General features: G+C 35.2%; 1 protein-coding gene across 1 annotated transcript in view; it reads right to left on the minus strand.

The window, feature by feature from the left end:
* Window positions 1–7,479, minus strand: part of LOC115442386 (4-coumarate--CoA ligase) — a 34,379-nt gene extending 26,900 nt beyond the window's left edge. Inside the window, exon 1 of the mRNA XM_030167410.2 lies at window positions 7,251–7,479. The gene's annotated coding sequence lies outside the window, so the exon portion shown is untranslated. The remainder of the gene's footprint in view (window positions 1–7,250) is intronic.
* Window positions 7,480–22,378: the final 14,899 nt, after the last annotated feature.

Raw genomic sequence — 22,378 nt, forward strand, 5'->3', positions numbered from 1 at the left:
TATTGAGACATTAGAACGCGCTCAGCTTTCTAAAACTAAAAAATCACCTGACATTCCGACAAAGCATAATGCGAAACTTAAGTCTATGGTGTCTTTGAGCGATAATATTAACTCATCTTCTCATAGTTTTCTTTGTCCGGAATGTAATGGAGATCATTACCTTAATACCTGTCCACAATTTCTAGCATTAAGCATTGACGAGAGAATGTCAGTTTTGCCTAAATATAAAGTTTGCTATAACTGTTTTCATCGCGGGCACTATCCTAAAAATTGTAAACGATCAGGGTGTAAAGTTTGCAATTATAAACATCATACGCTGATTCATAACACGAATTATAAGTCAAAACATATTAACAATAAATCAAAGCATTGCTCGAGTGGTAGTGAACGGTCCGAAGTGTCCCCATCCGCGGGCGCCGACGACTGCGCTGTTACCTCTAACGCTCACTCAGTTGCACTGTCGGCAAATCTTACTGCACATTCGCATACAAGCAACTTGCCCGACATTCTTCTGTCGACTGCTTTAATCAGATGTTACGATAATAATAATAAAGAACACATTGCACGTGCTCTTCTAGACTCAGGCAGTTCGTCGTGTATAATGTCAGAAAAATTGTTTAAGCAATTAAATATACCATCTAAATATACTAATAAATCTATACAAGGCATTAATAATTTACTGTCACAAGTAGAGAAAATATGTCGTGTTCGTATTAAGTCGCTATGCGAATCTTATTGTGATAATTTATTATGTTTGGTTTTGCCGACAATTACCGATAATGTGCCTCATAGGCAGATGCATTTAAATATACCAACAGATATACCTTTAGCTGATCCATATTATCACACTCCAGCACCGATAGACATGATATTAGGAGCTGATGTATTCTGGAATTTACTAGGATCAGAAAGAATCGTATTAGGGAATCACCAGCCTATTTTATTTGAAACTAGACTTGGTTGGGTAGTCAGTGGCCCAATTAATACCGGTTTAGCTAATAAGTTTAATCAACCTGTCAAATGCAATTTTGTAACCATTGCTAATGACAAATCTTCACAATTAGATGACTTACAAACTCAGTTAACGCGGTTTTGGCAAATAGAAGAAATAAGCCAGCATGAGTCATCCACTTATTCAGCTGAAGAAGCACTTTGTGAAGAACATTTTGTTAAGAATACGACACGTTTAGAAAACGGTCGGTTCTGCGTTAGAATTCCGTTAAAAGAATCTTCTGATACTTTAGGTGATTCATTTCATCGTGCAAAACGATGCTTTTTAGCCATAGAGCGTAGAAATAGGAAAAATCCATCACTCGACAAAATGTACAAAGACTTTATGTCAGAGTATATTTCTTTAGGACACATGTCGGAGTGTCAAGTTGAAGAAGATAACGTGTCATATTTTATACCGCATCATGGCGTATTACGAGAAAGTAGTACTACCACTAAACTACGTATAGTATTTAACGCTAGTGCTCCTACCACATCAGGGATTTCTTTAAACCAAATACAGATGGTGGGGCCTACTGTTCAAGACGATTTAACATCGATACTTCTCAGATTTAGGATGTACAAATATGTACTTTCGGCAGACGTAGAAAAGATGTATAGACAAATGTCAATACATCCATTAGATAGGCGTCTGTTAAAAATAATATGGCGTGATGATGAAGCTAGTCCTTTCAAGGTTTACAATTTAAATACCATAACATATGGTACGGCGAGTGCTCCATTTCTCGCAACAAGATGCCTCAAACAAGTTGGGCTTGAATGTAAAGATCCACGGGTTGCAGAAATCATTCAACATGATTTTTATGTCGATGACCTTTTGACCGGTGCAGATCAACTTGATGAAGCTTATATGTTGCGTGATCAGGTAACTAATGCTCTTGCTTCCGCTTGCATGCCGTTAAGGAAGTGGAAGTCTAACGAACCTGCCTTAGTTTCGACCCAGTCTGGCCAGTCACTCCCTAGTCTAAATATAGAGGGTGACATGATAAATAAGACTTTAGGGCTTAGCTGGCAAACGCAAACAGATACGTTATGCTTTCCTATTAACGTCCCTGAGAAGGTCGAAAATACAAAACGTGACATTTTATCAGTTATTGCGCGAATATTTGATCCTTTAGGTTTATTATCGCCTTGTGTCATTCGTATGAAAATGTTACTTCAAAAGCTATGGCTTGAAAAACTAACATGGGATGAACGGTTGTCCACTGAGGTCATTGCCGCTTGGACGTCATTGATCAAAGCCTTACCAGCACTTAATGATTTGACGATCTCTCGCCGTGTTGTTATTGATGCGTATAAGCACATGGAATTTCATATTTTCACCGATGCGTCAGAACGCGCTTATGGTGCTTGTTTATATGTGCGTAGTATCAATGCAAAAGGTGAAGTCGATGTCCGTCTTTTAATGGCCAAGAGTCGTGTTAGTCCGATCAAATATCTGACTATACCGAGGCTAGAGCTTTGCGCTGCCGTGATTGGCGCTCGTTTATATAAAAAAGTTACTATGTCACTTCGAACTCAAGCCTCGAATGTAGTTTTTGGACCGATTCCATGGTAGTATTAGGTTGGCTAAAAATGCTTCCTATAAAATTAAATACTTTTGTTCGTAACCGCATCTCAGAAATTTTAGACACAACTAGTTTGTGTACGTGGAGACATGTTTCCACACATAATAATCCTGCGGATTTCATCTCACGAGGGGTTGAAGCTACCACTATGCACTCATTAGATTTGTGGTGGTCTGGTCCTTCTTTCTTACGAAAAGACAGCATGTCATGGCCTTTCATTGAAGAAACTTTACACGCTTTACCCGAACTCAAATCACATGTTTGTTTTCATAACATTTATAACGACAAACATTTTGACAATGGTTTGATTAATTTTGAGCGTTTTTCAAATTTTATAAGGTTACAACGAGTGGTTTGTTTTATGTTTCGGTTCATTAAAAGGTGTAAGGGCCAGTCAATTAGTAGTGAATATTTATCCGCTCACGAACTGCAGGATTCACTAAATTTAATAATTATTCAATCACAAAAGGAATCATTTTTTGAATATGATTTATTATTAAATAATCAGAAATTACTTCATAAAAATCGACTTCTTAAGTTTAATGTTTTTCTGGATGAAAATAAAATCATCCGTTTAGGAGGTAGATTGCATCATTCAGAATATTCTTTTGAGAAAAAACATCCAATTTTATTACAGTCCACTCATCATTTTACAAAACTTTTATTTAAATATGAGCATCGAAAATTAATGCATGCAGGTCCCCAATTATTATTGGCCACAATAAGAGAAACTTACTGGCCTTTGGGTGGTCGCAACTTAGCCAGATTATGCTATCGTCAGTGCGTTCGCTGTCAACGTTTTAAGGGACAAGTTGTTCAAACACAAATGGGCAATTTGCCATCAAGCAGATTGTCACCAGCTGACTTTCCTTTTCAAAGTGTAGGCGTTGACTACGCGGGTCCCATAACATCGGTTAATCGTCAAGGTCGTGGATGTAAACTAATGAAAGTTTACATTGTAATTTTTGTGTGCTTTACGACTAAAGCCATACATTTAGAATTAGTGGGCGATTTGACGAGCAGCAACTACTTACAGGCTTTGCGTAGGTTTATGTCCCGAAGAGGAAAGCCTCTTCATATTTATTCAGACAATGGGACATCATTTGTAGGAGCCTATAATGATCTCTCTACATTCCTTAAGCGCAATTGTAACTCCTTAGCTGAAGATGCGGCTCATGATGGAATCAATTTCCACTTTATTCCTGCCTACGTCCCACATTTTGGTGGTCTTTGGGAGGCGGGTGTTAAATCCACTAAACATCATTTAGTTAGAGTGCTGGGCAATTGTCACTTAACCTATGAGGAGCTGAACTCCACCTTAATCCAAATAGAGGCAGTTTTAAATTCTCGACCGCTCACTCCGCTGTCATCAGACGCTGAAGATTTGCTGCCGCTTACTCCAGGTCACTTTTTAATCGGAAGACCACTTACTTCGCTACCTGTTCAAAACTTGCGGGACTGCTCTTATGACCGCCTGACTCGGCATCAAAGGATCGAGCAACTCAGGCAACATTTCTGGGTGAGATGGAGCAAAGAGTACATTTCAGAACTTCAGAAAAGAGTCAAATGGCAGAGTGGCAAAGATTATCATTTAAAAATCGACGCCCTTGTCAACATCAAGGACGACAATTTACCACCAATTAAATGGAAGATGGGTCGAATCATAGCACTACACCCTGGTACTGATAATATCTGCAGGGTGGCTGACATACGGACTGCAGGTGGAGTAATAAGAAGAGCTGTCTCGAAGATTTGTCCCCTCTAAAGAAACTTCGGGTTGAAAGCAAGCTTTCAACGGCTGGGGGCATGTTGCAGCCATAATATGAATAAAAACTTTTTAAATCGAAACTGACGTACTGGCTGCTTGTCATCGAATTACGAAATATATTATTTTATAAAAATGGAATATAAAAAATTATTGTCATTCTTCTTTAAATAAAATCTATGTCTTGATTGTATCTCCTAAAATTATTTATTATTTTACACATAAAACTATCAGATCAAACCGAAGCTTAAACAATGCCGCATCGTTGGCGGAGAGATTCCCAGCGTCCCCCTTTAAAAAATCTGATAAAAATTTCATTCTTTTCCACGGGAACAATTAACTGGAATCAAAAATTGCCTATATATTAATCCAAGTCATGGTCTATCCGTCCATCCAAACCAGTTCACTTTATTCTGTCTTTACTTCTAACACCCCTACAAAATTTTTCAAAAATTCTCGCATATATAGTAAAATAATAAATAAACTCTACGGCGGGATTGTCGAGATGCGGCGGTAAGGGAAACTAAACATAACCGGTGAAACTATAAGATTTTTTTAGAAGACTGACCATAATTTTTCAAAGATACTGAGATATTTTGAAAAATATCAGAAAAGTAATGAGAGAGTTATGAAAACTTAATTGCTGCCGATCGATCTCATTGCTTATAAGAGTTAAAAGGTTCTGAGACCATTAGAAGTCTACTCTACCTTTAAAGTCAGAATTCGGAAAAAAAAAAAATAACCGCTTCACTCATTCCCCAGTGGCGGTAGCGATAATTCATTTTGTTTCCGCGAAGAAAACAACTAGTATTAATATGGGCGACGGAAGTTAACATCAGCTGGCTGACACCGCTTACAAATATCTCAAAAAACATTATCTCGTACCCCTGACGTTTCGGCCTTCATGGACCGCCTTAAAAACCGCGATAAAATCCGAAAAGTAGTTTAATTTTAATGTCTAACATTCGCGTAAACATGAGAAATCATTATCTCGTACCCGTTATCGGCTAGTAGTATTCAGAAACATGCGCGAGCTATCTCTGACTCGTCTTATCGCTTATCGTCATTGTTCAACTTTGGTCAATATTAGAGGTCATTTAAGTGCACGATAGCACAGTCAAGAATAGAGCGGACGGCAAAACGGAGGTTCGCAGTTCCAAAACCCGAACACGCTCCTGACTTCCTGAAGTTACCTATATTGTTTATGTATTATCGTGATATAACGGTGAAGGAAAACAACATACCTGAAAACTCTACATAAGAACGAAGGTAACATAAATTTTGCCGGATCGCACTAGGCCAACGTGGTGGACTAATAGCTAAAAACGCTTTCAGTACTTTAGTACTGGAGGAGGATAAAGAGATCCATATTCAAGAGTGGGCAATATATTACAATACAGGACAGTACCTATACATTATAGGTATATGCACCTATATCAAAATAACAAGGTATATACAGTATATATTTTTAGTCGATAGACTAATTAAAGCACATGGCAGTTCATACTTGCATGTAACTAATAAAATTATACGCAAAAACATTAGGATCAATGGTAAACCTTAAAAATTTACGAAAAAGGGTTCCAAAGTGCTTAAGAAAGTATCTCGATGCTAATATTCCCGTAAAAAAAACAGGTCCCTCGACTAATTTTACATGCTATATACCTTAATTATACAATTCTAATTCCAAAAAATCTTGTCTCTAGTTTTCCAATTATATTTGATCATTAATTAGCTATATTTATTAACATATTATTAAGATTAAATCATTTTATTCTCAAAAAGACAAAAAAGTCCCTTACATGAAAATAATATAACAAAACAGAAATAATAATTGAAATAATTCAAACACAGTGGTCGGCGTGCACTCACTAAACAAAAATGTATTTATTATTGTTCGAAACAGCAGTTTTTTATTTTTATTATTTTAACAAATAAAACTTGACTGCTCCCAAATACTGCACAAAGGAACTAAAACAAAATTTGTGAAATAAACGTAAACATATGCAAAGCAATATTTAAATTGCATATCTATGTAGTTATTTGCACCAAATTCATGAACAACAAAACGCGTTCCATACTACGAAATAGCTATTAAAGTCTAATAATAATATCAGCCCTGTATTATATACTTGCCCACTGCTGAGCACGGGCCTCCTCTACTACTGAGAGGGATTAGGCCTTAGTCCACCACGCTGGCCTAGTGCGGATTGGTAGACTTCACACACCTTCGAAATTCTTTTAGAGAACTTCTCAGATGTGCAGGTTTCCTCACGATGTTTTCCTTCACCGTTAAAGCGAACGATAAATTCACAAAGAATACACACATGTTTTTTTTTTTTAGATAAGTCAGAGGTGTGTTCCCTTGGGATTTGAACCTGCGGACATTCGTCTCGGCAGTCCGTTCCACACCCAACTAGGCTATCGCCACATTAAAGTTTTTTATGTATTGAAATTTCAATTTATTTGTATTAATACATATTTAGTTTTAATATGATCTCTATTGAAAATGTTATCGGAATGCTTTTAATTAATCAATCGACGTTTACGGTTCAATGCATTCGGATTATTGGAATTATATTTTAATATGTTTCGAATTCAGCTGAAAATGTAGTTAATATTTGAAACTAATTTACGATTGAAAATGTGATTTCTAAATAACGTTAAGTGCATCACACTATTTTATTCAGTAATAGAAATACTTACTGTGCTATATTACTTTCAGGTAAAATATTATTTTAGCATGACTTGACATAAATAATCACTTAAGTATTTTGCAAAGAAATTAATTTATGACCAAAAAATGATAATAAAAATAAAATAATATTATAATTTGTCTTTAACGAAAGAATTTATATTATTATTTTAAGTTTATATTTCATGAAAATGTATTAAAATATATTTACCGGTTTAATTGTGTATCACTATCTCTTAACGATATGAACACGCTCCGACGCAGCCGACTGCGCGATATTCCTCTTGACTGCCGACTACTTTATATTTCCTTACGTTTATCTGACCGTAACTTATTTTTTATTTCCCTCAATATATAATATTGTTTGAAGTAATTAATTGCCTAATTTCCTGAATTGCATATCGCGTTGACATTTATTTATCTTGTCACAGTTCTTGACTTTTATACGCGCACGGCAAAGTAATCTCACTGCACTTGATAGTAGGTGGAGTCGGGCTCAGATAGTGTCGACAGGCAGATTATCCCTTCTCGCCAACTGACATAATTATGCCGGCCTGTTTCAACCAGATATACTCAGATTGATCCCGGAACGCGATACACTTACGTGGGCCATTTTGGCGGGTTTTGACTGTAAAGTATCCACTAGCTAGTTTCGAAATGTAAATAAATAACTCCCCACTAACTAAAAAAAAAAAAAAAATGATATACTCCCAACTTTTGTAATTTGCATTAATATCGTCCGGAGATCTAAAGTCCATAGTAATTTATTAACACTATGATATTGATTTTTATTTGGTATATTAGCTCACCTAATTATTCTAGATAACGTTGACAGTGGTAACGTAAAATATGAATATATTCTATTTAATGTGTTGTATTTGCAAAAAAAAATACCATTATGTAAGATACATTTAAATTTTCTACACTTCTTGATATAACCTTGAACACACACACATCGCGCATTATTCTTTGTAGGAACTGAGTTTGATTCCTAAATTACGTGTTGAGCAACCCTGTTTTCCCTCGAGAGTTTACTTTACGCATTGTGTTGGTGAAGTTAATTATTCTCATTTATATTTCCAATATATTATAAAAAAAGGTTTAAGTACATGTTAAAAAATGTTATTAATTTATTAATTATTATAATATAACTAATTAAATAAATATAACTATTTTATGCTAATAAGTATTTATTTAAATACATATTTTTCGTTTTTATACGACTTTTTATTTTCATGGATTAAAATGATACTGTGAAAAATAATGAATGTATCAAGAATCGGTTACTTTCTGCATCGATAACTCAGCGGGTAAACCAGCTGTGAAACCGTTGCATTAGCGATCCTAATTCCGAGTTATATTTTATATACTTGTGAAGTATTTACTTGTATGGAATCTTACGGTGGTGCGCCAGCAAAAGCTAATATTATGAATGCGAGAGTGTTTACACTATAATTGGAGTGTGATCAAGACATTTACTGTCGCTGATAAAGTAAGATTTGCATGTTGTATCGCGGAAAATACCAAAAAACTCAAAACAGCTGAGAGGCCTCTCTGCCTGTGATAGGTCTCTCATATGTGAGAGTCCGCCTGGGTAGGTACCACCGCAATGTCTATTTCTGTCGCCAAGCAGCAGTGTCTATAGTCACTGCATTGTACACACATTGAGATTGTAGTCAGAGTGACTGCTGGACATCATGTCTTAGGATAGCGAGTGCAGTGGAATACCAAACAATACTTTGTAATTCATGGTGTTGGATCGTGTTTGTACTGTTTATGGGCGGTCGTATCGCTTACCATCAGGCGAACGACAAGCTCGTCTCGTCATACAAAGAAATAAAAAAAAGGCCCTGGCGCGGCTCTGACACGGATTAAGATAGCAGGCTCGATGCACTTGTCTCTTGACTATTTTTTGAAAGGAAACATTATGCTGGCTCAGAGTGCTGTGAAGTCCCGCGTTCCTAATACACGATAGTGTTTGCTTGCAAGATGGTAAAATCAGGTACAGTAATACCAATTAGACAGTCTCCATTATATTACTATAGTACTATATTACTGTTACGTCACTGGCACTTGATTATTAACATAATAAGGGCCTGTATCACTACTTCTAAGTAAAAGGTACTCTTCACATAAATGTATGAGCTGGATCAATACAAAGACCGCATTATATGCTCTCAAATAAATGGTAATGGAATGTTTGAGTACATTAGCTGTTTAATACGATAATTGATTGATTGAGATTTATTTGAAACTTGTTAAACAGGCTCTACTTCTGTTACTAATTGGTCTAACACACGCACTCGAGCATGTTATTCCCAAAAGGGTAGGCAAAGGTGCAACCAGTGCACCCACCTTCCGCCGAGTGTATTTCAAACCATGAGTTTATTCTTAGTCGTACAGCATATGCAAAAAGATCATACCACGGCGGCAATCTTTCCTGCCCGAGCTGGCTTTTTTTTTACTATATTTGTCATTTATTTTATTTTCAATATAAATTGTGTTTGTTTATATAAGCTAATTTAATTAAGTAATAATTAAATATTCTCATGTACCTTGACTTATCATAAGTGCAATTATGTTCGCCTACGTGATGAATAAACCATTTTTATTTTATTTATTTTTATTTTTAAAACGGAAACTTAACATTAAATGCTCATGTGGCGTAGGTGCTGCAGAGACGTGACTTAATCTAGAAACACGACATAATTGGCGGGAATGAGCAACGTCATGTTTTCATACATCAGAGTCCCCACATAATTAGTTTGATTTTTCTATTCAACCTCTTATACAAAGAAAAAGAGAAGGAACTTGAATGCCATCAAAATTGGTTTGGAAATATGGAAGAAATTCATAATAAGTTTATATTTTAATATTGTTATCGTATCGTTTTTTTTTTTTTTAGCTTTTTTTCGATTTCTATTTAATTTATCTCTCTATTATCTGCCTTATAAAATAATATAATAATGTAACTCGTATTACGTGATTGTTGTACATACCTCCAACCTTAATCAATCTTCAATTACTGTGCAGCGGAATTTTTTATCTAGTATAATGGTTTTATTACTAATTTTATTATTGTATTATATACTGCTGGTATGTCATTAAATCAATAAATAAACTAAATATTCCAAATGTTTCAATGAACCAAGTGCGCATGTAGTAACGAAAGACCAACATAGGTAACGCTGAGAGTGGGCCTGCTCTAAAACTGAGATGCTTTAGATGTTAGTCTACCACGCTAGCGTAGTGGGTTGGCAGACTCTAAATACCTTCATAATTCCTATGTAAAGTTCTTAGGTGTGTATGTTCCTTCGCGGAATTTTTCTTCACAGTAAAAGCAAGTGATAATCGACTAATGACACAAACGTAACTTCGAGAAGTCAGATTTTATGTATCTTGGGTATTGTACCTAAGGACCTTCGTTTTAGCAGTAAGTTCCGAACTCAACCAGATAGATAATGTATTTCATATTATAGTAATATAGCTTACATTAATTTTAGTAACACTGAGTCAATTATGTATGTGTCTAAGGTCCACTTCTTAGATAATATGCTGCTAAAAGCTGTTACAATAGTAAAATACTTGTATCGATTTAAAAAAACAGAACATACACCTACGTATTCAGTTACCTAAGCTTATCATTTTAATGCAGATAAACAGACGCAGACTTTAATTTGGCATCACCTCAACTGATATCGCTCATCAGAGCGAAATTATGTTGCATATAATCATACAGCCACTAGATTATGTACTTGATAATGAGCATGCTTTAAACTTGTCTAGATAACGTATTAGCTGTACCAGACTCTACCTGCCAGCCCGAGCTGCCTACTGCCTTATGTTTCCTATAAATATTATCCCTAATTTAAAATGAGCGTTGTTATATAAGTGATTTTAATTGTTATTTAGAAATATTAATTATTATTCTTTTGGCGTATCATAAGTGCGACTTTGTTCGCCGACGTGACAAATAAAGTATTTTATTTTTATAGTTGGGGTACAAAATTCTATCATAATTGGAAATCGCTTGTCACCTAAGTCAATATCAGTTGAGTGGCTAAACTGTTACAAACTCATTAAAATATACTATAAAATTGTTATGCAATTATGTGGACATTACAATACGAAAACAAATGAAAATTATTGTCTAATACAGATGTATATTATTATTATTTATTATTATTATATACTAGCTTTGAATGGGGCACCGCCGACCTAAAAATATTTTTTTTGGGATAAATATATCTATATATATATATATATATATATATATATATATATATATATATATATATATATATATATATATATATATATATAAATGAATCGCTATTTCCCTTGGTCACGAAATAACGCGTGAACGGCTGGATCGATTTCACTATTTTTTTTGTTGTGTTTGTTATTGTCAGGAGAAGGATATGAAAGAAAAAATTAAGGAAGTTGAGCGAAACTTGTGGTGAAAAGTTGGTCCTCTGATTGTACATCTACCCCTATGGCGATAGAGATATGATGTGAGTTTGTTTTTAATCGGCCATAATGAATAATAAACCCTTACTGATATATACGGGGTAACACGTAAAAGGATAAGCTTAAACTTTTAACCCGATTAACGTGTACCTGGTAACAACCATATCTTAACAAGCCTGCAGTGTCATTACATAATCAGATAACATCACAAGATAAAGTCTGGTTTGATATGATATGACATTAGTATGATATTCATGTGCAAAGGAGAAAATAATGAAAACCTGCATATTTTATGTTAATAGAGAACTGACAACTGTATTCTCTATGTTTTGTGTCACAGGGTTCAAGGCTGACAACCCAGCATTGATCTCTCCCGAGGGAATTCGCGCTTGGTCTCCACATCAAATGCACGCCCATGCACGGAAGGATATTTCTCTATGCTCACAGTTAAGTGTGTATTATATGCGCGAATGTGCGTATCTTTTATATTATATACCTACTACTACTGCAACGGCTCCTCTATTAACTTAAGAAGTTTTACAGCGCTGGCAGCGGTTACAGCGGCCGCGGCGACCGCTTCCGTAGCACCACACTCACTACTTAGAAACTCGAGGCAACCGCATTCATTTACTATGGTTTCTGTTGAATATAATTCCCACTTTACCCTGAAATGGTAGGCAGTGTTGGCGCGGGTACAAATCACTGGACTGACAATCATCATTATCAAACATTGCAACAAGCAGTACGTGCTTGCATCTGAGATAAACTGGATAACTCAAGATTTGACTTGGTTTTATCCTAAATTTGAGTAAATAATTTGACTCTTCATATTAAATATCAAACTTTTTGACTCAGAAAAAATAAAAGAAATATGTTTTAAACTAATTTTAGAACAATTTATGATCCAAAATTTGACACTCATTTAGATCTTTATCCTTTTATCAGGGAAGTTGACAACCACGTCAATTCCTAGTATTAGACTTGATTTTCATATTTCTTTATGTTTTGGATGTGATATAGATGACGGTATCTTTCAAATTGTCAAACTCACATAGCCCAGTGAAATTAGGTAAAAAAAGGGGTCAACCTCGGAATGAAAGATAATAAGCTGGAAATTGGTAAAAACCTTTGTTTTGTCGCCCTAAATATTGTCTCAAAAGTCACAAATGCTATCGTGTCCGCGTCTTATGATATTGATGGTCAAAGGTCACAAAAAAAGATTTTTCGCGAATATCTCGGTTCCTATTGCTTAAATGATATTTTCACCTATCATCAAAGTTGTAGAGTATAAAATTCTCTACAACTTTTGTCTAAACTTTTTTTTTATACGATCAACCGTTTTTGAGGTAGAGCGCGAAGAGTGCGCAGCGTACAGTCATATATGAGCTAATGCAGGGTCAAGCGTGAGTTACGGTTATCAGTACGTTGTATAAAGTCAATTATTGACAAAAAAATATAATTATTAAGCAATGCCCATTATTTCTGTACCTATTATTAATTATTTATATGTAATTATTCATCAAATTAACAAAACTAAATAAACCCGTACAATTGTCAACACTTCCACCAACAAGTGTAGCAGCCCGTCAACATATCAATCATGTCTACTACCAGATTCAAACGTGGCTAAGGAAGAACTTAGAACCTCAAGAATGGGGCTGGAAGCTTGAAAATGAAATCCTGGAGCCCATAACAACGTTATTACCTCCAGCACCAGCCGAACTACTAAACACAATATTTTGCAATTGCAAAAATGGTTGTGGTTCCCGCTGTGGATGCAGAAAGTCAGGGCTACTATGTTCTTTAGCTTGTGGCCAGTGCAATGGACAAGCTTGCCTCAACGTTCCACTATATCCAAGTAATCCCGATGAAGAAAGCACATACGATCCTGAAATTCTAGAAGGTTTGGAAATGAATATGACCGATAATGAGGATGATGACAATGAATTGAATATTTTAGAGCGTCAACAAGAAGAATACGACGAAGAAGAAGATAACTAGCTTCCATTCGCAATTTCATTCGATTCACAAATTATTTTAATATTTAAACTCACATTTTAATAAATGTATAACATGCCATATTTAATGATAAATAAAGGTATATCTAAAATATATTTCCTTACTGTCTTTTCATTTTAAAATATAATTAAAATAGATAATCCAGAATTAATAATATACTATAGTTGAATAATTAAATATAAATAATTAATAATAAGTACAGAAATAATGGGCATTGCTTAATAATTATATATTTTTTTGTCAATAATTGACTTTATACTACGTACTGATAACCGTAACTCACGCTTGACCCTACATTAGCTTATATAGACTGTACGCTGCGCACTCTTCGCGCTCTACCTCAAAAACGGTTGATCGTATAAAAAAAAAGTTTAGACAAAAGTTGTAGAGAATTTTATACTCTACAACTTTGATGATAGGTGAAAATATCATTTAAGCAATAGAAACCGAGATATTCGCGAAAAATCGTTTTTTGTGACCTTTGACCTTCAATATCTTAAGACGCGGACACAATAGCATTTGTGACTTTTGAGACAATATTTAGGGCGACAAAACAAAGGTTCTTACCAATTTCCAGCTTATTATCTTTCATTCCGAGGTGAAACCCCTAATATGACTGGGTTAACACTGCTATTGCTTTATCTGAGAATAAAACACTCATAAAATAAGATTTTCTAGTTCCAATAACCATCGCTTATCAGCTAAAAAATATAGCACGTTATTATGTTCTATAAAAAAGATTCATATTCGTTATCTTTCCGTTTTTGACAGCAGAAAAACGAATCCAAAAGGAAAAATAGACACGCCTGTCGCTTTCCCGGCAGACAGCCGCGATAGTCATAAAGCCTTCACATTTAGCAAAAAACTCGCTAACTTCGCTTTGCAAAACTTGCAAGAACATTATATTATGTCAAACAAATTGAGCGGAATTGCCATTTGAAACTCACAGGCGTTTTGCTAAATTTGTTTGAATATGAAGGGCCTTTTAAATATCAATAACATAGTGATAACTTAATCAATGCTTTATTTTTAATTTTGAGTTATATTTCGTAGGAAAAAGGTAATGGACGTTTCGTGTCTGCCTATCATCTTGGGATATGTAAGCGGGATATGAGCATGTAATAGCATAGATTATTTATAAAAAGCTATATTACTATTTATAATGTGACTATTTGTGTAAGTTATTGTAAACAAATGCATTAAGGTAACTAAAATAGAAATTGTAAACATTTGTCTGAAATGGCGGTAGTGCTTAAGGCGATACCTCAAGGTCCATTTTCATACATTTTGTTTCACCTTTAATCTGGGTAACTAAACAAGTATTGGCAAGTAAAGAATTTAAATTCACGTCTAGTTAGTGATTAGTTCTCGCAGTTGAAAGAAAAACGTAAAAATAATTAATAATCATGGATATTTCGGCCTTTAAAATTTAATATGACGAAATTTTAAAGGCCGAAATATCCATGATTATTAATTATTTTTACGTTTTTCTTTCAACTGCGAGAACTAATCACTAACTAGACGTGAATTTAAATTCTTTACTTGCCAATACTTGTTTAGTTACCCAGATTAAAGGTGAAACAAAATGTATGAAAATGGATCTTGAGGTATCGCCTTAAATGTTTTGACGTTCGAAATGATATAAATACCAGCCACTTGGTTGATACGGGGCATTTCATCGTGAGCCGTTGAGCGGAGCAATACTAAGAGACGTGACAAGTTAAGTAAATATACTTTATTTTATTTTAGTTTCTTTCACAATTAAATATTATTATTAATATGATTAAACATTTGATAATTTGGGAGTCGTACCTATGTTAGGGTGTATACCCTAACATATTGTATAATATACAAAAGATATAATAGATATATAACTGGTGCTATAATAATGTCTAATGCCTAATGTTAATGAAACATTATATCACTGACTATGTTTATTGATGTATATCAACATAATATAGGTAATAAATATATTGTATAACAAATATAGTGGTCCTTGTTTCCTTGAAAACGCATCCGCCCTTCCCTACTTGATTACTGACGTAACGTATTTATCACTGATGTCCTGATGGTATAAAATGATTGATACATATGTTCGTTTGCTTATTTAAGTGATCTGTGTATAAAAATACACAATTATTTTAAAATGTCTCTACTTAAAATCTAACACATGCATGTAAGTAACTAATAAGATTGTGGTTCATTAAAACACTTAATAAGGACGTTAATAAAAGGAAAGTTTTGTGTTTTAATTTTGATTGTTTTACATTTTCTGACTCTAGGCCTGTCAATTCCAAATTGGTATTCTCGTTCCATAGTGTAGAGGCGAAGAGAGTGTATCGTCATATCAAACGCAATTCTAGATTACAAAAGTTTGATGAACCTGGGAACCAACAGTAACAAGGCGGTTTTACATACATACAAAATAACAAACTCCTATCCGATGGGTGTATAACCTGTATATAAAGACTATGGATTGCTGCTTTTGCCGATTCTGGCACATTTGTTTCGCTTTTTCCACTTTCGAACATCTTCTGCATTTGCCGGATCATGATACTTTTGAACTGCCTTTTTACAACCTAAAATAATTTGGCTTCGAAATTCATGATCACTCATCATTAACCACATAAAGTCCAGTGACTCTTAGGCCTCCGCTAAAGTTTCTAAACGGACCTGTCGAAAGCGGCTTACGTCCAGCGTGATCCTGCGACCTTATCAAGTCGTCTGTCTACCCTGCAGGTGGACATCCAACGCTGCGCTTGCCAGTACGTGGTCTCCATCCGAAGTTTTGTGCCCCACCTGCCGTCAGTTCTGCAAACTATGTGCCTGGCCCACTGCCAATTTAGCTTACTAATCTGCTGGACTATGTCGATGACTTTCGTTCTTATACGGATCTCTTCACTTCTGATTGACCGCGTAGAAAAACACTGAGCATAGCCCCGTGACCGTGAGCTTCTTCAAAATTAAAATGACTTAAATTAATTATAATAAAAGAAACACTCTTTTCTGTTGTGGTTCCTTCAAATCAAGTACTATATTATAAAAATTACAGTCTATTTTGAACCATAAACGACAATAACCTTTAATTAAATTCGATGGGAAAATTGAATGCTCTATTACGAATCTAGGCTTCGTTATCGCGTTAACTCAGAATCGGTTTGAAAAGGTGCCGAAAGACGAGATTTCGGGAATCTTCCCATTGAGCGATACTAAAGCTCAAAGATTACTTCCAACAAAAGCTTATTGAGTTCACGGTTTCTTGAGATTTTTTGATCATAGCTGGTTTCTTAATGACGGCATTAGATCATGCCAGACTTTATGAGATAATCTTCATAATATCTCACTCTCTATTTTCTTGTCAAACAACCTATAATATTAGTACTATTAAAAAAAACTACTTAAATATTCAGTTACAAAATACGTTATTGGTAAGTTTACTATCACACCGTAAAATACAGTTTAATTAAACTGAATAATAAGTTTCGGTAAACTGCTTTTGTACTAGATAGATGATGCACAATTTGCGAGATTATACTAATACACGTTTATGCTGCCCTGGTATAACGATGTCGGAAACACGTGCTCGCTCTCGCCCCGACACAGCTCAAGCAAGATTTAAGTAGGTGCGTATATAATGCAAGCACCCTTATCCAGGACCCCCATCCCTTTTTATTTCCATGATATGATTTTGTCGCCATCTACCATAGTCCAGTCATTTAAGCTTAAATTAGGTAAGAATCTCGGAATTCGAGATACCCAGCTGTAAGTTTGTAAATACTTGTATATGCACACCCTAAAAATTGTCTCAAAACCTACATATATTGTCAGGACAAGGTTCTTTTGAAAGAAAAAAATCAAAAAATTGCGCGGAAAATTAAAAAATTTAAGAAAACTTAACGAAAATATTAATTTTATATAACTGTCAATTGTTTGAAATAACTGTCAGTGATTGACAAAATGCGCGCTGCAAATTCATAGCAACGTCTGCTGGGTTAACTAGTTACATATAAAAACTACTCATATCTCACAGCGAACATATTTCATTAAGCAACGGCCAGTATTAAAATTAAATTGACAGGACTTTTATAATATGTATTGATGATATCTTCTAACTATTGGACCTACTCTTCCTGAGTGTATACCATACCATGATGTAACTCAAGGCTAAAACTGAGAGGAAATACCCATTATTTCCGCCCGAACCGGAATTTGAACCCAACACCTGAAAGTGGAAATTTATCACGCAATATAACTACGCCATCGAGGTAGTGTTGATACCGTTTCGATTTTATGCGTTCCTAGTACTCAAAAGACCAGAATACACGTGAAACATGGCCTAAATATATAAAATATGTGTTCACACCCTATGTCTGTGATATAAGGAGCTGTAGAGTAGTGAGGGCGATGGGGAGTGAACGAATGCATTCGCTGGTGAACTAATTTATTTCTAATTCAAATATCTATACTGTTCTCAACATCGAGGTCTCAAATTGTTTAACGTAAAACAAAAAATAAAATTTGTGTATTCCAATTATTTACCAATTCTTCGACTATTATTGGGCATAAAGCGGTAACACTCATATGATTTTATATTTTTGCGACGTGCGTGCGTGCGACAGCGTTATATATTTGGAATCAATGTTTCCGTGTTTTTTTATATCACCTGCTAAAATATATTTAAGCAATATTTTTTCTAAAAATTTTCACTATTTACAATTTTGTGTTTTTTAAACGTATTTATTTAAATTTTTGAAACGTATGTCGCTTTAGGCAATTTGCTTTTTACCGTTAATAATATTTTGCAATCAGACCGAACAAAAATATCATGCTTTGTAACAAATATATTCTGGACCTAATATAATCAATCCAGCTCATTATAAAACCATAAACGAATTGATACACACGTGCAAATATCAAAACATCGCAATGCCAAATCAGAGCCAGTGTGCTGGATTCCCCGGGGAAATCGCCCGTTGAACCGTCACGTACGACTGCAGTTTAAACCGAAGACTTTGATTCCTTGAGTTTTCGCCACGGAATATAAAACTAGTGGATATTTATTTTTCCTTTATGGTTGGAAGGTATCTTATTACGAATTTTGCAAGTACTGTTGGGTTACTGTTTGAAGATACTTGTACTAAGCACACATCAGAAGTAGCCAGCATAATTATTGATCAATATGAGACTTAACATCTTATGTTTCAAGGTGACGGGCGCAGTGGAGTCCCACTTATTATTTTGTAATTCAAATTCCTTTATAGTGTCACTACCATCGATATATAATATGTATATAATATCAGCCCTGTATTATATACTTGCCCACTGCTAAGCACGTGGGCAACAGTGGCGAAGCGTCCATACAAGCCGATTCCTACCGGGTTACCTTTTGTAAATTAACTAAAAATAATAAAAGAAAAACATAACAATATAACTAGAATAAAAATAGTATATTCAAACAAGTCATCTTATATTTATTAAATTAAATCAATACTTGTTGTCGCACCTATCAAAACTACCTTCATTTTCATATTCTAACACCAGTTTTTCCCCCTCTACACATAATTTGTCAAACAACATTATAAAAGAGGCAGCATTGGGCGAATAGGGGAAGTTGTGCCTTAACTGTCGTAGAGTGCGTATGTTACCAGTGGTATAGTGAATTAGTGTGATAAGTGTCTGATTATGCTAAGTCATATATATATACTACTGTGTTAGCGTAATGCTACACCTTACTCATATCAGAAGTGGGATACGTAATGCCACGCTCACCGAATAGTGTGTCTATGTCGCGTAGTCGCAAAAGAAGATTAAGAACAGTATCTTCAACTAGCTCGAGCTCGTCTACTTCCTACTCGAGTAGTAGCAGTGACCGACAGCGACGAAAAAGTAAGCGCCGTCGACGCAAGGGTTCACAAACCTCCGCAGAGCCGGGTCACAAATGCAGCACGTCGATGCATTAAGTAGAAACCCCGTCGTTTTTGACAACACTCCAGTAACAGAAAACGTTAACACCATAACGGAAGGCGATTGGTTATTATCAGTCTAGTTACAAGACCCTGACATCTGTAGTATTAGGGACATATTACAATCAGGTGAGGCCGAGACAAATAAACAATATTCAATGAGTATGAATCGTTGGGAAACAAAGTTTATCGAAGAACTGAGTTTGGGCGACGTTGGCTAGTACCCAAGCAATGTATCTGGTTCGTGATTCGAGCCAATCATGACGAGGTAGGACATTTTGCTGTTGACAAAACTGTCGAAAGGTAATCAATTTTAATCAGTATTAATTCAGTTTAACCCTTTTAAATATTTAGACTGTTACAGTACAACAAACCTATGATTAAAAGGTTTAATATATCCGCTTCAAACATAATGAGGCCATGTATAGTTGTTTGGTTGGACACCCTGCAACAGGCATCCGTTGTGAACGCTGTTGTAGTACAGGTGGTGATATACAACTAGAACGATCCTGAATGAACATCGTCTAGTTAAAACCACAGGTGATGAGTGTGTTGTCCGACGATGGGATAACACACTCTACTAACCTCAAGCACACTACATGTGGCACGATGTAACTGTTTAAATAATATATAAAATATAAATAACTAATTCATGCATCATTACGTTTCCAGCTTCTATATTACACCAAAACGCTGTTCGAGGACGAACGCGTAAGCAGGACGGCCGGATGTTGTCGCACCTATCAAAACTACCTTCATTTTCATATTCTAACACCAGTTTTTCCCCCTCTACACATAATTTGTCAAACAACATTATAAAAGAGGCAGCATTGGGCGAATAGGGGAAGTTGTGCCTTAACTGTCGTAGAGTGCGTATGTTACCAGTGGTATAGTGAATTAGTGTGATAAGTGTCTGATTATACTAAGTCATATATATATACTACTGTGTTAGCGTAATGCTACACCTTACTCATATACTTCAATGATATCTGCCGTTCATATCAATTTGTTAAATCGTAACTTGCGCGCAGTGCTCGCCATAGACTAATATATAATACTGGAAAGTGCTCGCGCCTTATAGTGTTCGAAGTGAACCCGGCCGCGCATAGCTTCCCTCGCGATATTGTTGTCTCTTTCACACGCAGCGCGGTGTCTTTGTCTAATCTTTTGGAAGTGACGTAAAAATACATGTGTGCGTGCGTGTCTGTGTACTTCAGGGTAACCCGAGAATTTGAGGCTTCATGTTGAGCCATTGGCGCGAAATATTTTTAATAATTTAGAATGTATAATTAGTCTTTGTGCATTATTAATTCTTGTTGGGTTCTTTTAGGTACCTATGTTCAAAATATATGATTATTTTGTAAATTTAGAGACTAAACATAATTTTTATGTTAGAAGGAAATAATTATGATATTTTACTGATTTTAATTTATTGTGAACAGCGTATTATATTATGTTAACTGTAGAAAAAAATATTTCGTCGGGTTCCCTTTTGAAAATGTTCACCCTTCGCCACTGGTGGGCAAGTATATAATACAGGGCTGATATTATATATACCTCTATTATTATATACCTCGTCTACTACTGAGAGGGATTAGCCCTTAGTCCACCACGCTGGCCTAGTGCGGATTGGTAGACTTCACACACCTTCGAAATTCCTATAGAGAACTTCTCAGATATGCAGGTTTCCTCGCGATGTTTTCCTTCATCATTAAAGCGAACGATAAATTCACAAAGAATACTCACATGATTTATTAGAAAAGTCAGAGATGTGTGCCCTTGGGATTTGAACGTGCGGACATTCGTCTCAGCAGTCCGTTCCACACCCAACTAGGCTATCGCCGCTTTAATATGTACTACGTACTTAATTTGGCATTCCAAACTTTCACTGAGTTCAACTCAAATGAACTGTAATCCCTTCAAACTGACTTTAGTATGGTCAGTATTGACAGTTTCTGATTGTGTACGGTGTGGGGTTCATGATATAAAAACTCGAGTCTAAATGTAAACCTGGATTTGAATAAAAAAATATTAGTCAAATAAGTAAAATTGTTTGTTGTTCAAATAAATAAATAGGTTATAACAGTGACGTTTTGGTTGCCATTTTAGTTCAGATTTGAACAAATATTTTATATGGACATTCGTGTCTATAAAAAATAATTATGTCGATGGTTATACTGTTTAGGGGCGGTCGTATCGCTTACCATCAGGCGAGCGACATACTTGTTTCGGCATTCAATTGCGATACAAATTATGTAAATTTTAGTTTTCCCCGCGTGTGTATTCCGTGTTTTAACAAGTATTTTATTCCCTAGGAAGCTATTCTACTGAATGCAGTCCGCTCGGGAATACTTTCCCCTCTTTCTCTCTGCTGCTGTTGCGATGAAATTCCGGTAATAACAGTTAAAGCATAATTTATGCTCAGCTATGCTTTTAATTGCGTGTTTTAAACAACGTTTAAAAGTTTATGGATTTCTAATTAGTATGAAATTCGCTTGTTCAAAGTATTTTCTGTTATTTTCATAATGGTTCCTGCTTGGCGCATCGATGGTTCAGATGTAAACGGAAAATGGCGGATTCAATGCCCAAGCAAAGGCTTATGTTTGTATGATCTACAGATATTACTTTGAGCTGTTATAAACATAGTTAAGTTTCACTACACACAGAATCCACACAAACCCTCGTAGATAACAGCATGATTTATCTCATTCCATAGAATCTGCAGTAATGAGTTAGCAGTTATTCCATACTATTATCACCATTAATTTATTTAAAAGCACAAATTACTATACAATTTCATAATAGTATTTCGAACGATCCCCTACCTATATATTCTCAAGGACTAGTGACGTCATATGTTTGTGGAAATATTATAGTGTTACAAGAC

Source organism: Manduca sexta, chromosome 9 (assembly GCF_014839805.1).
Source record: "Manduca sexta isolate Smith_Timp_Sample1 chromosome 9, JHU_Msex_v1.0, whole genome shotgun sequence".
In the NCBI taxonomy this organism is placed as follows: domain Eukaryota; kingdom Metazoa; phylum Arthropoda; class Insecta; order Lepidoptera; family Sphingidae; genus Manduca; species Manduca sexta.